This window comes from Dendrobates tinctorius, unplaced genomic scaffold, assembly GCF_039654945.1.
Source record: "Dendrobates tinctorius isolate UK_male_01 unplaced genomic scaffold, ASM3965494v1 ptg000031l, whole genome shotgun sequence".
NCBI classification, from domain to species: Eukaryota; Metazoa; Chordata; class Amphibia; order Anura; family Dendrobatidae; genus Dendrobates; species Dendrobates tinctorius.
Genome location: NW_027361699.1, coordinates 2,982,396 through 2,996,040, shown reverse-complemented (window position 1 = coordinate 2,996,040; position 13,645 = coordinate 2,982,396). Strand labels below are relative to the sequence as shown.

General features: G+C 42.0%; 1 protein-coding gene across 12 annotated transcripts in view; it reads left to right on the top strand.

The window, feature by feature from the left end:
• LINGO2 (leucine rich repeat and Ig domain containing 2) overlaps positions 1 to 13,645 on the top strand; it is a 2,318,940-nt gene that overhangs the window by 283,937 nt on the left and 2,021,358 nt on the right. For all 12 annotated transcript variants that reach the window (XR_012231562.1, XR_012231559.1, XR_012231563.1 and 9 more), the window contains exon 2: positions 7,824 to 7,879. The gene's annotated coding sequence lies outside the window, so the exon portion shown is untranslated. The remainder of the gene's footprint in view (positions 1 to 7,823; positions 7,880 to 13,645) is intronic.

Genomic DNA, 13,645 nt, shown 5'->3' with positions numbered 1-13,645 from the left:
AGCCAAAAAAGTTAAATGGCGCCGCTTCCCTTCCGAGCTCTGCCATGCGCCCAAATATTGGTTTACCCCCACATATGGGGTATCAGCGTACTCAGGACAAATTGCAAAATAACTTTTGGGGGTCCTGTTACTCTTGGGAAATTAACAATTGGGGATGAAAAGATCATTTTTGTGGAAAAAATAAAAAAAAAATTTTAATTGTACGGTTGTACATTATAAACTTGTGTGAAGCCCTTGGGTGTTCAAAGTGCTCAAAACATATCTACATAAGTTCTTTGTGGGGGTCTACTTTCCAAAATGGGGTCACTTGTGTGGGTTCCCACTGTTTGGGCACATCGGGGGCTCATCAAACACAACATGGTGTCCAATCTCAATTCCAGCCAATTTTAGGTTGAAAAAGTCAAACGGCGCTGCTTCCCTTCCGAGTCCTGCCGTGCACCCAAACAGTAGTCCTCACCACATATAGGGTATCAGCGTACTCAGGACACATTGGACAACAATGTTTGTGGTCCAATTTCTCCTGTAACCCTTGGGAAAATAAAAAAATGTTGCTAACAGATCATTTTTGTGACTAAAAAGATAAATGTTAATTTTTTCCTTCCATGTTGCTTCTGCTCCTGTGAAGCGCCTGAAGGGTTAATAATATTCTTGAATGTAGTTTTGAGTAGCTTGAGGGGTGCAGTTTTTGGAATGGTGTCACCTTGGGGTATTTTCTGCCATATAGACCCCTCAAAGTGACTTCAAATGTGAGATGGCCCCTTAAAAAAATGGTTTTGTTAATTTTGTTTTCTAACATCTAATCTCTGTCTTCTCCCATTCAGTTTCATCCCATTCTTTCTAGCCTTTCCTTGTGCAAATGAGAATAAAGCTGATCCCTTTTCAATTTGACAGCCCATAAGATATTTGTAGACAGCTATTAAGTCTCCTCCCCATCTTTTCTTTTTCAAACTAAATATTCCCAAATCCTGTAACCGTTCCTCATAGGACATTGCAGATCGGTCACCATCCTGGTAGCTCTTCTCTGAACTTGCTCCAGTTTGTTCATGTCTTTTTTAAAATGGGGCGCCCAGAACTGGACACAGTATTCTAGATGAGGCCTGACCAAGGAGGAGTAGAGAGGGGATAATTTTGTCACGTGATCTGGACTGTATGCTTCTGTAAAGAAACCCAGTAAAAGAAACTGGGGTAAGTACTAAAGTGTACTTAAAAAGTGTACTTACTTTTATGACTTGTATTGATGGTTGAATTTTTAGGAGCTCAGTAATTTACTATGGGACTGATGGGTTGGCTACTGAGCCGTGTAATAGTTCACTTTAGTACTTACCCCAGTCAGGGCATCACATGCATCCATATTGATACATAGCTTTTGACTATGTGCCCAATTTAGGACTTGGGGATACCCATCCCCCCTATAATTTCCTTTTGTTAGCCTTTATTCACCTGACCACCGTAGCTATACCGAGTGTTCTGGCCATGTTGTCTTTCACCAATGTACTGACTCATATTTTGTAATTACTGATATTTTAATGACCTAATAATCTAATAAAATATTTATACTTTTTGCACAAGATACTATTCTGTGTGTACTTTATATTGAACAATGTAGTTCTTATTTATTGGGCGTTTTTGAACTCAATTGTGTCTAGGTGGGAGCAATGCCTAGTAGGCCAACATCATGAAACAATCACTGACCTCAGGGAGACCAGTCAAAGAAAACACTGCGGCAGCCGGCAAAGGCGCTCAATCAGTGAAATCCTAGGTGCAATGCTCCCTGGGAAATACGAATATGCAAATAAAGTCCATGGAGCCTCATTTAAGAGTCTCAAAGACGGGACTAGCCAGATCTATTTATTTCATCCAGTAAACAGAAATGTGAAAAGTAGTGTAGAACCAGCACTGGACCCGAAGAGGGTTAATACCGTTTGATTTTATGTTTTAAAACTTGGTCTGAGTTATCCTTTAGCTGGCTTTATAATTTTACCTAATTTTCTAATGAGTTGCTGTTGATTGTACAGTGACCATAGTAGCAGTAGTATTGAATAGCTTAATTTAGCCATGAAAATGTAGCTTAATGTTTAATAATGAAGCCTAGAAAATTGCTAAATGATCTAAATGTATACCTGCTTCAATTTAAACATAAAATATAAGTAAATATAAGTAAATGGGTGGGCTGTTCATGTGGATACACCTAAATTAAATGGGAATGGTTGGTGATATCAATTTCCTGTTTGTGGTACATTAGTATATGGGAGGGGGAAAACTTTTCAAGATGGGTGGTGACCATGGTGTACATTTTGAACTTGGCCCTCCCAGGTCTATCCACATAAATGGCCCACCCTGTACATTTGTTTTCTAAAATTTTAAGATGCAAGATTAAATTGGATAAATCAAATGCCCATGAAAGATAAAACAAATTTAGCTTGTCTGTGGTCCTACTCCTAGACTCAACAAGATCCAATCCACGGATGGCTTGGAATTAAATAAATTAGAAATCTAATATAGAGAAATCCAACATATGGATCCTTGTTCAAGTAGAAATGTTTTTTTTTTCATTTCTTATATAAATAGAAAACCTCAGTATACAAAATACTAAAGATTGAAACTGTCAGATTTCATTTTTGTATGGTGTACCAAGGATGTTTTTATTATATATGAAATAGAGAATACTTTTTTGCATGAACAAGAATCCTTATGGCCTCTTTCACACATCAGGTTTTCGCCGTCAGGCGCGATCTGGCGCTTTTGACAGAAACCGGATCCGGTGAAATGCAATGCCGGATCCGGTTTCCCCCCCATTGACTTGCATTTGCGCCGGATCGCGCCGGATGGCCATGCGTTTCATCCGGTTTTCGCCGGATCCGGCAATGTGTCGCGATCCGGCGTCTGGAAAAAACGGCTACTGTAACGTTTTTTTGTCTCCGGCGAAAAAGCCGGACACGCCGGTTCCGGCGCGTCCGGCTTTTTCACACAATGAAAGCCTATGAGCGCCGCAATGCGCCGGATCTGGTTTTTTTGGTCTGAGCATGCTCAGTAGCTCTGCCCACAAGACATATATAAAAGCAAGACAGTGGGACCCACAGCCACACCCAACATGCCACCCAAGAAAGCAACCAAGCGCAGCAGGAGAAGGCAGGAGACCACTGCAGCACCATCAGCACCACCACCACCCCAAATGGAGCAGCAAATGGAACATGCTGAGGAGGGGAGGCCAGCAGCAGATGAGAGACGGTAATTATCAAATCCCCCATTCCTCCAAACTAGGGCTATTGAATATTGTGACATCGGCGGCCGTGCCCGCCGATGCCCCTTCAGCGGCGGTGCCCGCCGCAGCGTCCCCTCACCTGCGCGCTCCTGTCCACGCGCACTTCCGCTCTGGCCTCCGCCCTGCTGCGGGTAACCGCGCCGGCCTTAGGCCGCGCACGCGCGTTCCCCCGCTCTCTTCTGCTAGGAGGGGGCGTCGCTGAGGGGCGGGTCTGTAGGACGTACTTCCTGGTTCAGGATATATCAGGCATCCGCCCTATTCTGAGGGCGCCTGGTGATTGTGTGACTTCCCTGCACTCATCGGCCGCATATCTGCTCTAGAGAATCCTGCCTGTCCTTCTGCTATTTCCCCCTGTGTGCTCTGTGTCCTGCTCCGCTCCCGTCTGTCTGTCTCTGCCCTGTTCCTCCTCCTGTGGACTCCTGCCCAGTGCCTTCTGCTATTCCGTCCTGCTACTCTTGTTCTGCCTGCCTGTCCTTCGAGCCGTCCCTCCTGGTACCGGCTGTTGCGGTTCTGCCCCCTGCGGTCCTGCCCCTAACGATCCCTGTACAGGGGTTGGTCTTCACCTGGTGAGCTCGGCCCAGGGGCTCCTGATCCACGACCCAGAGGGTCCACTCTTGGACGTATTAGGCCAGAATTGTCACAAATATCAAGATATTCATTGGCCCTTTGTTTCTCTTTATTCAACAGCCGCCCAATAGATGCAGCAGCAGCAGCAGCAATGGCAGCAGCTGGAACACCACCCACAGGCATGGAGTGTGGCCACCAGGAAGACAGCACATCATCTTCTGGGAGCCCTCCCTCGCATCGTCAGCGTTTGACGGTAAGTTTTTATTTCCAAAATCCATCATCTCTGTAATATATGTCTATTCATTGCCTTTTATTTCAAAACAGGATTCACAAGATGAAGAGGAGCTCCCAGAAGAAGAAGGAAGGGGTGGACAGACACTTGGAGTGGGCTCACAATTGGTAAGTTTTTTGCATCAAACACAACATCACACTACACACAACACATAGAAAACAATGTTCTGCAGACCACACACAGCAAACAAATGCCTACATCCAAAGACATAACATTTTTTGTTTTCTTCTCTAGTCTTCCCAATCTGGTGCTCGGCCAAGAGGTCCTCGCAGTGCCTCCCAGGGTCGTCGGCGACAGCAACGCGGCGGTCACCAGCGTGTAAGTATAAATATTTTTGCTTTGTTTTTTTGCACTTTTTATTTCATTTCTTTTGTGGAGGCTAATTATGTTATTTTTGTCTTTTTCTTTAACAGCCTTCACAGCGTGCTCCCGACTCTGACGGTGAGGATGGAGGACTCGATGTGGACCACCTCATCGATCTCGTCAGAGAAAGGGAGCCGCTCTGGAATATGGCTGACCGCCGCCACGCTGACCTTATCGTTACCCGACGACTCTGGGAGGAAATCTGTTCGCTCCTTGTGGGCCGCTGGGAGGACCTCGATGTTCGGGCCCAGATTAAAGAGCGTAAGTATATACAGTACCGGTTGCTTGATGTAAACCAGTGTTTCCCGAACTCCAGTCCTTGTGGTCCCCACGGATCATGTGTTCAGGATTTCTATTTACTATGGAAATCCTGAAAACATGACCCCTGGGGACCATGAGGACTGGAGTTTGTGAAACACTGATGTTGTATACTAACCACTCCTTTCTCGTTTCAGGGAACAGAATTGTGAATCGTTGGCGGTCTGTGAGGGATCGTTTCAAGAAGGAGTTCAATAAAGAGATGCGGGCCCCGAGTGGATCTGGAGGACGCAGGAGCAAGTACAAGTACGCACAAGCCCTGTCGTTCCTCCGGGAAACAATGGTCACTAGAAGGTAAATATTACACACCACATGTGAAAAAAAATGTTAGATGTAACTTTTTTTTTTCAGCCAGGGCCATACCATGTCAGTATTTTAATTGTTTTTTTTTCTCTTTATTCCACAGCACGGTGAGCAGCACTCGGGAGCCTGCACGATTGGACCCTTCTGAGGCGATCCCTGAGGAGACCGGCACCGAGGGACACTTCGACCGCCCCGGTACATCTGCACCTTCCCAGCCTTCCCACACATTCGACCCATCTGTCCCATCCACCAGCACAGGAGCATTGTGGTCGCCTACATTACATGAAGCTGCTGGTGAGGAGATCACTTTCCCTTTACCCCACCCTTCTGCCCCTGCCACCTCTAGTACACCTGCGGGTACTGGGTGGCAGCGGCAGAGGGGTCAGGAAAAGAGTTATGCGCCAGAGTTCTTGCATCTGAATGCATCTTTCCAGAACTGTCTAAAAGTCTTGTCAGAGCAAATCTCCGCAGGCTTTCAGCAGATCAACTCCAGCATTCTGGAGGTGAAGACACTTCTGCAAACCATGCATTCAGAAGCAAGATCTTCGCCAAACCACACCTTTTTCAGGTCTGTTGTGGAGCGCATGGCAACACTATCTCCTACCCAGCAGATGCATGTAATGCATTCGTGCCACGGTGCTCTACAGCAGGTTACATCCCAACCTCCACCTCCCACCACTGTAGTTCCTCCACCTGCACCCCCTCCAGCCACTTTCCATCCTCCCCCTCCTATTACATCTGCACCCCCTCCAGCCACTTTCCATCCTCCCCCTCCTATTACATCTGCACCCACTCCAGCCACTTTCCATCCTCCCCCTCCTATTACATACCAGCAACCTCACCAGTACCAGCAACCTTCCCAGTACCAGCAACCTCCCCAGTACCAGACATCTCCCCACTTCCAGCAACCTGCCCCGTACCAAACTCCTTCCCCGTACCAAACTCCTTCCCCGTACCAAACTCCTTCCCCATACAACTTTCCATCAACATCATCTGCTCCTACAGTCCCTGCCCAACCCTCCACTCCACCGCCCACCACCTCTTCTGCCTCCCACATGTCCACCCATTCTGTAGCTTTTTCCACACCATCACCTCTAACTGTACCTTCCCCACCACGATCCCAGTCCTCTCTCCACACTCCCATTGTCGAAGTGTCCCGCAGCCCCTCCAGCAGTATTTCCACCCCACACTACACCGAGTTATAATGTTTTTTTTGTAATAAAAATGCCCATTTGGTTGGTTTCAAACCTTTATTAAAAAAGTTTTTTTAACTTTAAAAACAGTTTACACAAAAAACAATATTTTAAATAAAAGTTAAATTATTGTTTACACTGGTTGTCTGTCATTTCTTTCTGCGGCGAAATATGTTTAAAAAAAAGGTTAAATACAGGGTATTTAAAAGGTAAAAAGGTATTCAAAACCAGGTATATAACTGTGGGTAAATTTTAGCTTTTTGCCACAGTTGTGTTCCTGGTTGTGTTTGAAGCAAAGTATTTCACCTGAAAAGTTGTGTTTATTGTTGGTGATTTCCTAACAATGAACACAACTTTTGTTAAAAGGTGAACTACTTTGCATAAAACACAACCAAGGAACACACCTGTGGCCTAAAGCTAAAAATAGTAAGACCATGACAAGATAGCCAACTTTGGTTGGCAAAGGTATATACTGTTGGTCCAGAAGGTACACAAGTTTGGTTAGGGCACAAATCTTTCACACTCTGTCATCCTGCCAGTGTACTCTGCCTTGAGGTGACATAAAGTATAGTGCAAAATTGTCCCTCATTACTGAAACCGTCACAGAACTTCTAGTGGTAATATTTCCAATGACAACATCCATCTTCGCCAGTAACTTGCTCTTCTCTCCAACCTGCACTTTCTCCTCTACAACCTGTCAAAGAAGGGCTGTAGGAACATGCTATATATAGTTTTCCAGTAGCCAATCCCGTTCGGAAGGCCACAAGGGTCAATTTTAAAAACCAGATCCGGCGTAATCCGTCGAAAAACGGATAGAAAAACGGATGAACCGGATGAGACGGATCCGGTTTTGTCTGTCAAGAACAAGACGGATCCAGCAGAAAACCGGATCCGGCACATCAAGTTTTACAAAACATTTGCCGGATCCGGCATTCCGGCACGACGCCGGATCGCGCCTGACGCCGAAAACCTGATGTGTGAAAGTAGCCTATGCGGGATTTTTCTATGTTGGATATCAAATGCACACATAGTACAGTAAGGAAAAATATAAAGCATCTATATTTTTTAAGCCAATCAAAAGTTCAGGGGGCCAGTAAGATGGTGTTGGTGCACCCACAAACTCAGCACTATTACACAAAGAGGTCTATCTGTTCAGAAATCCTGTCCATATCTTTTATAGTCTATGCCCAATAGCTGTGAAGAGTTATGCAAAAATAAATTCTAGATTACCACCAGCATTAGACATACAACAATTTTAATTGAAATCATTTTTTGACTCTTCTACTTCAAGAAAGTTGTTTCTTTTTACTCAACATATGTGAAATGTCAGGTTTAATAATAAATTGAAAAATGTGCAGTTGAGATGCTTCTAGCTTTAAAATAGAGAAAAGCGTATTGAATTGGGTGACAGGGCATGAAATGAGAATATGAGATAAGTCTTTGCATATTCTTTTGCATGGTGATGTTTCGAAGAAAAAAAGGCCACCTGACATATTGATGCTAATGCATTTATTTTTCTTTGTAGAATGGACTCTTCAGATACTTCTTAAGCCATTTGTTGGTCATAAGAATAAAGTCAAGGTAATGTTCTAATATTTTACTTTACTTTCCTATTGTATCAATTTATCAATGTGATTACATTAAGTAAGTAAATGTCTGTAGCTTAACTCATATAAAAACATACTTCTCTTTATTTGTACGTTTGAACTGGTAAATCCGCAGCAAATATACATTAAAATTAAAAAAAAACTTAAGGTTGCCAAGGTTAGTAATTTTTTAAGTGCTTGCTTACATGAGCGTATAACTCGGATATGACATGTTTTATCGGATAGCATTCGGCCCGAGGTTATAGTATGGGGCAGTGCTACAAGACCATTCAATGATCGAATCACATGCACGCATATAAGTCTATGGATGCGTGTGAAACATCGGACTGCACTCGGATGTCATCGGCGTATAGTCCAACATCCATAGACAAAGAGAATGGAAAAGATGGAAAAATTAAGTTCTCAGTCTTTTTCACACCTGTGCTCCAATACTCTCATGTGAGAGATTCTGATCACACTAAGGTAACATAGAAGAAGATAGATGTTGCAATGTCGCCAACTTGCTTGTTCCATCCCTGGAAGACTCATGGAGGTCATGCAAAATATTAGATGTAGTAGTTTTTTATGTGTGGTGTATTCATTTTTGCATCAACTAATTTGAGTAAAACTGTAAATTTTGTAATGAAAGTTATAGTATTATTCTATCTTTCAGATTATGGATTAAACAAATTTTTCATGAGCCCCAGTCTTGTCGAAAATTTGAAAATGTTTCTTGTGTTCAGTGAAATATTGATTCAAATTTTACTTTTCAAAAGGAGTGTACACATTTATGCTGAGCACTGTGTATATAAATTAATATATATAGTTGTGCTCAAAAGTTTACATACCCCGGCAGAATTGTTGCTTTCTTGGCCTTCCTTAGCCATTCAGAGAATATGAATGATAACACCAAACTTTTTTCTCCACTCATGGTTAGTGGGTAGGTTTTTTGACAAGAAGAGTGGGCAGCTTTACCATCTGAAAAAATAAAGAATCTCATCCACAAATACCACAAAAGACTTCAAACTGTCACTGATGTTAGAGGGGGCAATACATGGTATAAAGAAATGGGGTATGTAAACTTTTGATCAGGGTCATTTGGATGTTTTGGGTTGTCCTTTTGATTTAAAGAGAGAAAACACAGTAGTTTGACAATAAATGGCTTCACTCAATCACTAAACATGAGTGAAGAAAAAGCTTTGGTGTTGTAATTCTTATTCTCTGAAAAGAAGGCCAAGAAAGCAAAAAATTCTGCTGGAGCATGTAAACTTTTGAGCACAACTGTATATTTGATGGTGGTTGACAATAAACTGTCATACTATATCCAATTGTATGTTATCCTTCCAGTAAGTGCAGATCACTTCTTTTTTTGGTGGCAATCTCATTTTTGAACCTTTTTATGGAAGCTGCAGCATCTGTTTTTTTTCAGTGGTTGTGTCTCACACTACATCATGAGGTGTATAAATCTTACTTATTCTTGTTTTGATTATATTAGGATAAGACAATATTGTGCTCTCGTATTTTATCTTGTCATTCTGTGTAGGCATTTTCAGGATCCTTCAATGGATCCAAGATTGTCTATCTGTAGAAAGTAAAAGTATGGATTGCATCATAGGGATTACCTTAGATGTGATGGAGGGTTATACTTACTTAAAGGTACTGCTACACTTAGCGATGCACCAGCGATCCCGACCAGCGATATGAAGCGGGCAGGATCGCTGGTGCATTGCTAAGTGGTCGCTAGTGAGCTGCCAAACAGGCAGATCTCACCAGCGACATAGCAGGGGTCGGGGGTTGCTACTTACCTGTCAGACGAGGGGATCCTGACGTCCTCCCGCCCGCGTCCACGTGTCGCTCGTCGGCGCCACAGGAAGCTGACGACGAGAAACGGTCCAGGACGTTCTCGCGCGATCAGTGATAATCAGCGGTGGAGCGGGTCAGCGGTAAGTATCACACATAGCGATATCGCTAGCAATGTCGGTATAACGTCACAAAAACCATTGACGCTATAGCGATATTGCTAGCGATATCGCTTAGTGTGACAGGCCCTTTACTCTTTATTCTGTTTTTTCGCTAGTGCAGGATAAGGACAGTAAAGTAAACAGTCTTGCTCTTGAAGGGGTGTGGCACAGTACAGTGCCCACATGATCAGAGATCAGTAATAGTATGGCACAGATCCTCTCAGATCTACCCTACTACAGGTAGCTGCATAGGTTACAACCAACCATAACATCCTAGATCTCTATTTGAACTGTACTAGCCCTGGTGGAGAAAAGAAGCTGACCTCTAGATCTGCATTATAAACCTTTATGGCTCTTTCTTAACAGTTAGCAATATAATCAGCATTTTCACTTCACAGATATTTCCACGAAGATTTATAAAATGCTACCTTTCTCATATTTACTCTTACGTATTTTGTTGTTTTACTTACTCTTGTGCAATGTCAGCACTGTGACTGCTAGAAATAAGCAGAAGGATCCCATGTTAGCTACAGGTGTTACGGCATGGCAGCTGCGTCAATTCAGAGCAAGATACTGGAGAGGTAATTGGTTGGAATCTTTAGTTGGATTCATGCACTATAGTTCTGATTCTTAATTAAAGTGTCATCATGTTTGGAAACTGGCTTGTTTATTGATTTCACTGTGTATTTCAGCATTTTAGTTATAATTTTTTTGCACTTACTACTTGTAAAGTTACAATTGAGTTGTTCAAGCTAAAAATGAGAAAAACACCAGTCACAATGGTTTCACCATGGTGAAGTTCTAACTGAAGTCTAATAATACGATGCTTCATGGATTATTTTCTTCATGAAATTATCAATTCCTTAATTGATTATGCAAAGTAATAATGGTGCAGTTTGGTTTTTAGCCTTGAGAAAGACGCTGGTCCAGCGCTGAAACGCGTTGGCACAATTGGAACACAAAAAGCATTTACCACAGCACAGCCCATTCAAGTCCACAAATATACAGTGTCAATAACTGGATTGAGCAGTTACATTGACCATTATTATGTCAGGAAACTGAAATAACCTGTTTTGAACAGAGATCATATTTAGCACTATGTTTCCAAGTGCAACAGTAGGTACTTCTGTATTGTGTAGTTTCATGGGAAATCTGTAATGCCATTGTACTGTGTCATAATATCTCTGCAGGTTCCTCTCTACAGATTTCCGATAAAAGAGATTTTATAGACTTTTACCATTATTTCGCTGTAATCAGCCTGCCAAATGTTGCTCTTTATATTACCATTACTGGTTCGATGCGTCCTTCTATGTAAATTTCCATCTCCTTGACATACTTCCAACAGTGCCGAATTACCAAATATGGAACACAAAACTCTGTTGTATACCTTAATAGCAATTAATCATGATATTCACTGTATGTGAAGCTATTTTATATGTTTCTAAAACTAAAATATCATTGTAATTAAGTCTTTGACATTTTAATGCATTGCCTTCTGCCAACACACTATATATCATTGAAACTTAATTCCCAGAAAACAAATTCCATTTTGACAATTTCTTTTCTCCAGTGAGTGCAGCTGAAAATTTGCTGGTACTGAGAGTTGAGAAGAACATTCTGCTGTGCCACTGATAGTATTGTTGTATTAACCTAGATCATTTTGTATCGCAGTACAATAGAAATATGCTGAATATGTATTGAGTAATTTACCACAAATTCGTCACTTATAAGAAACGTTCATTTTTACAGTTCTCTTCACAAAATTATTGCAATAGACCTTGGTGCATCTTGTAACATTGGTTCATTTTGCCCTTGAAACTGTTGATTTTTAACAATACTTTTATCTTTCATTTAAATGTAACTGCACTTTTTATTCTGACTCATTCATTGTGGGTACTCTTCTTTGGCAGTATACAATACCTGCATAAATAACATTCTTCAATATGATTATGAATGTTTGTATCTTAAATTGATTGTTCATCTTTTATCATCATAGTACAGTCGTAGATCTATAATTCTGTGCTAAACATTGTTTTAACATATCTTTACACAAGTCATAATTTCATTTTTTGAGATAGCGCTCCAAGGAGTTAAAAGTAGTGAGGAATAAATCAATTTGATGGAGACCGGATTTGAGACGGATTTTCTGAAGTTCACTGCAAATTCAAATTTGCAATTGGATTTGTGTGAATCAACAAAAAATATGCCCGCCAACTTATTACACACTTCAAAATGAAATCCGTAAAGCATTCGACACTGGTATGATGTTGAACTGCACCACTAGAAAAGATGATCTCAAGGGCTGTCACATTGTAGAAGGATCATCTTTATTCTCATTTGCACAAGGAAAGAATAGAAGCAATGGGATGAAACTGAATGGGAGGAGACACAGATTAGATATTAGAAAAAACTTTTTGACAGTGAGGGTGATCAATGAGTGGAACAGGCTGCCATGAGAGGTGGTGAGTTCTCCTTCAATGGAAGTCTTCAAGCAGAGGCTGGACAGACATCTGTCTGAGATGGTTTAGTGAATCCTGCATTGAGCAGGGGGTTGGACCAGATGACCCAGGAGGTCCCTTCCAACTCTAACATTCCATGATTCTATGAGTGTAGCAGACTGAATAATACAGAGAATCAATTTATAGGGAGAGAGTTAGGAGATGTGCAAGCAGCAGTGTCAGACTCAAGGTGATTGACCACTTAAAGAGCTTGTGCAGACAGCTGGAGATTCTCTCATCTGACAAAATAGGGCCGATTATGCAAATTACACTCTGATCAGATAATTGATTTTGGGGGGAAAGATTCAGCAAAGCTGGTGAATTTCAATTTCAATAGATTCACTCATCTTTATTTTTCACTCTTGAAAAAATGTTCTGGACTATTAGGCATGTTACAAATTCATAAACGTTTTTCACATCTATATATAGGTTAAAGAATAATGACAATACAAAGTTTGTCTTACATTGTTGCATTCATGTATGCAGTAGCCAAAATGGCCCTCAAAAGTTTTCAATAATGGCATAATGGCATGTTGTTTATAAGGGTTTTTCACTACTTTGATAACCCTTTCATAAAGACGCACAAGTCAATGAGCTCAGTCACGGGTTGTATCATTGTTGAATGATGCTCATTTTGGGTTTTTTTACAGGTTATTGAGCCTGTAGAAAAAGTTTCTTAATAGGAGACAAACTGAAGAAGCTAATCAAAGATTTCCAGGCTAGATAAGCTAGTGATAGTAAGTATGCAAACTGTATTTGAGTAGTCACCTGATTGCTCTGGCCCAGAAAACCAAGTTAGCTCATACTTTCTGGGGTATTTATTAAACACTAGTGATGAGCGAATGTGTCTGTGTGGCGCCCCTGAGGCTCAGTCACTACAGAGGTACTGCACCTCCTCCTGAGGTGTGGTATCCCACCATCCAGGGAAGGTGGAGACTCCTGACCACACTCCAACACCTGCACCCCACACCACAAAGTAGTGTAGCAAAGCACCTTCGGCAGCTCCCTGCTTGGAGTATAGCAAAGCACCCATTGGTGGCTCCCTGCTTGGAACACAAAATGTGCTGGGAGGTGGGTGGAGTTAGATTACATTACAAGGAGCTGGAAGAGTTTAGGACAACAGTCAGGCAGTTGGTTAGAGAGTTGGAGAGAAGATCCCTGAGAGAGGGATAGATGGATGGAAGTGCTGCAGCAGATCCCAGTGACCTGGGTCTGCTGGCACAGGAAAGGAAGAGAGAGAGCAACATAGACTGAAAGCCTGATTATCCATAGAAAGAAAGATCAGTACAGAACATGAGGAGT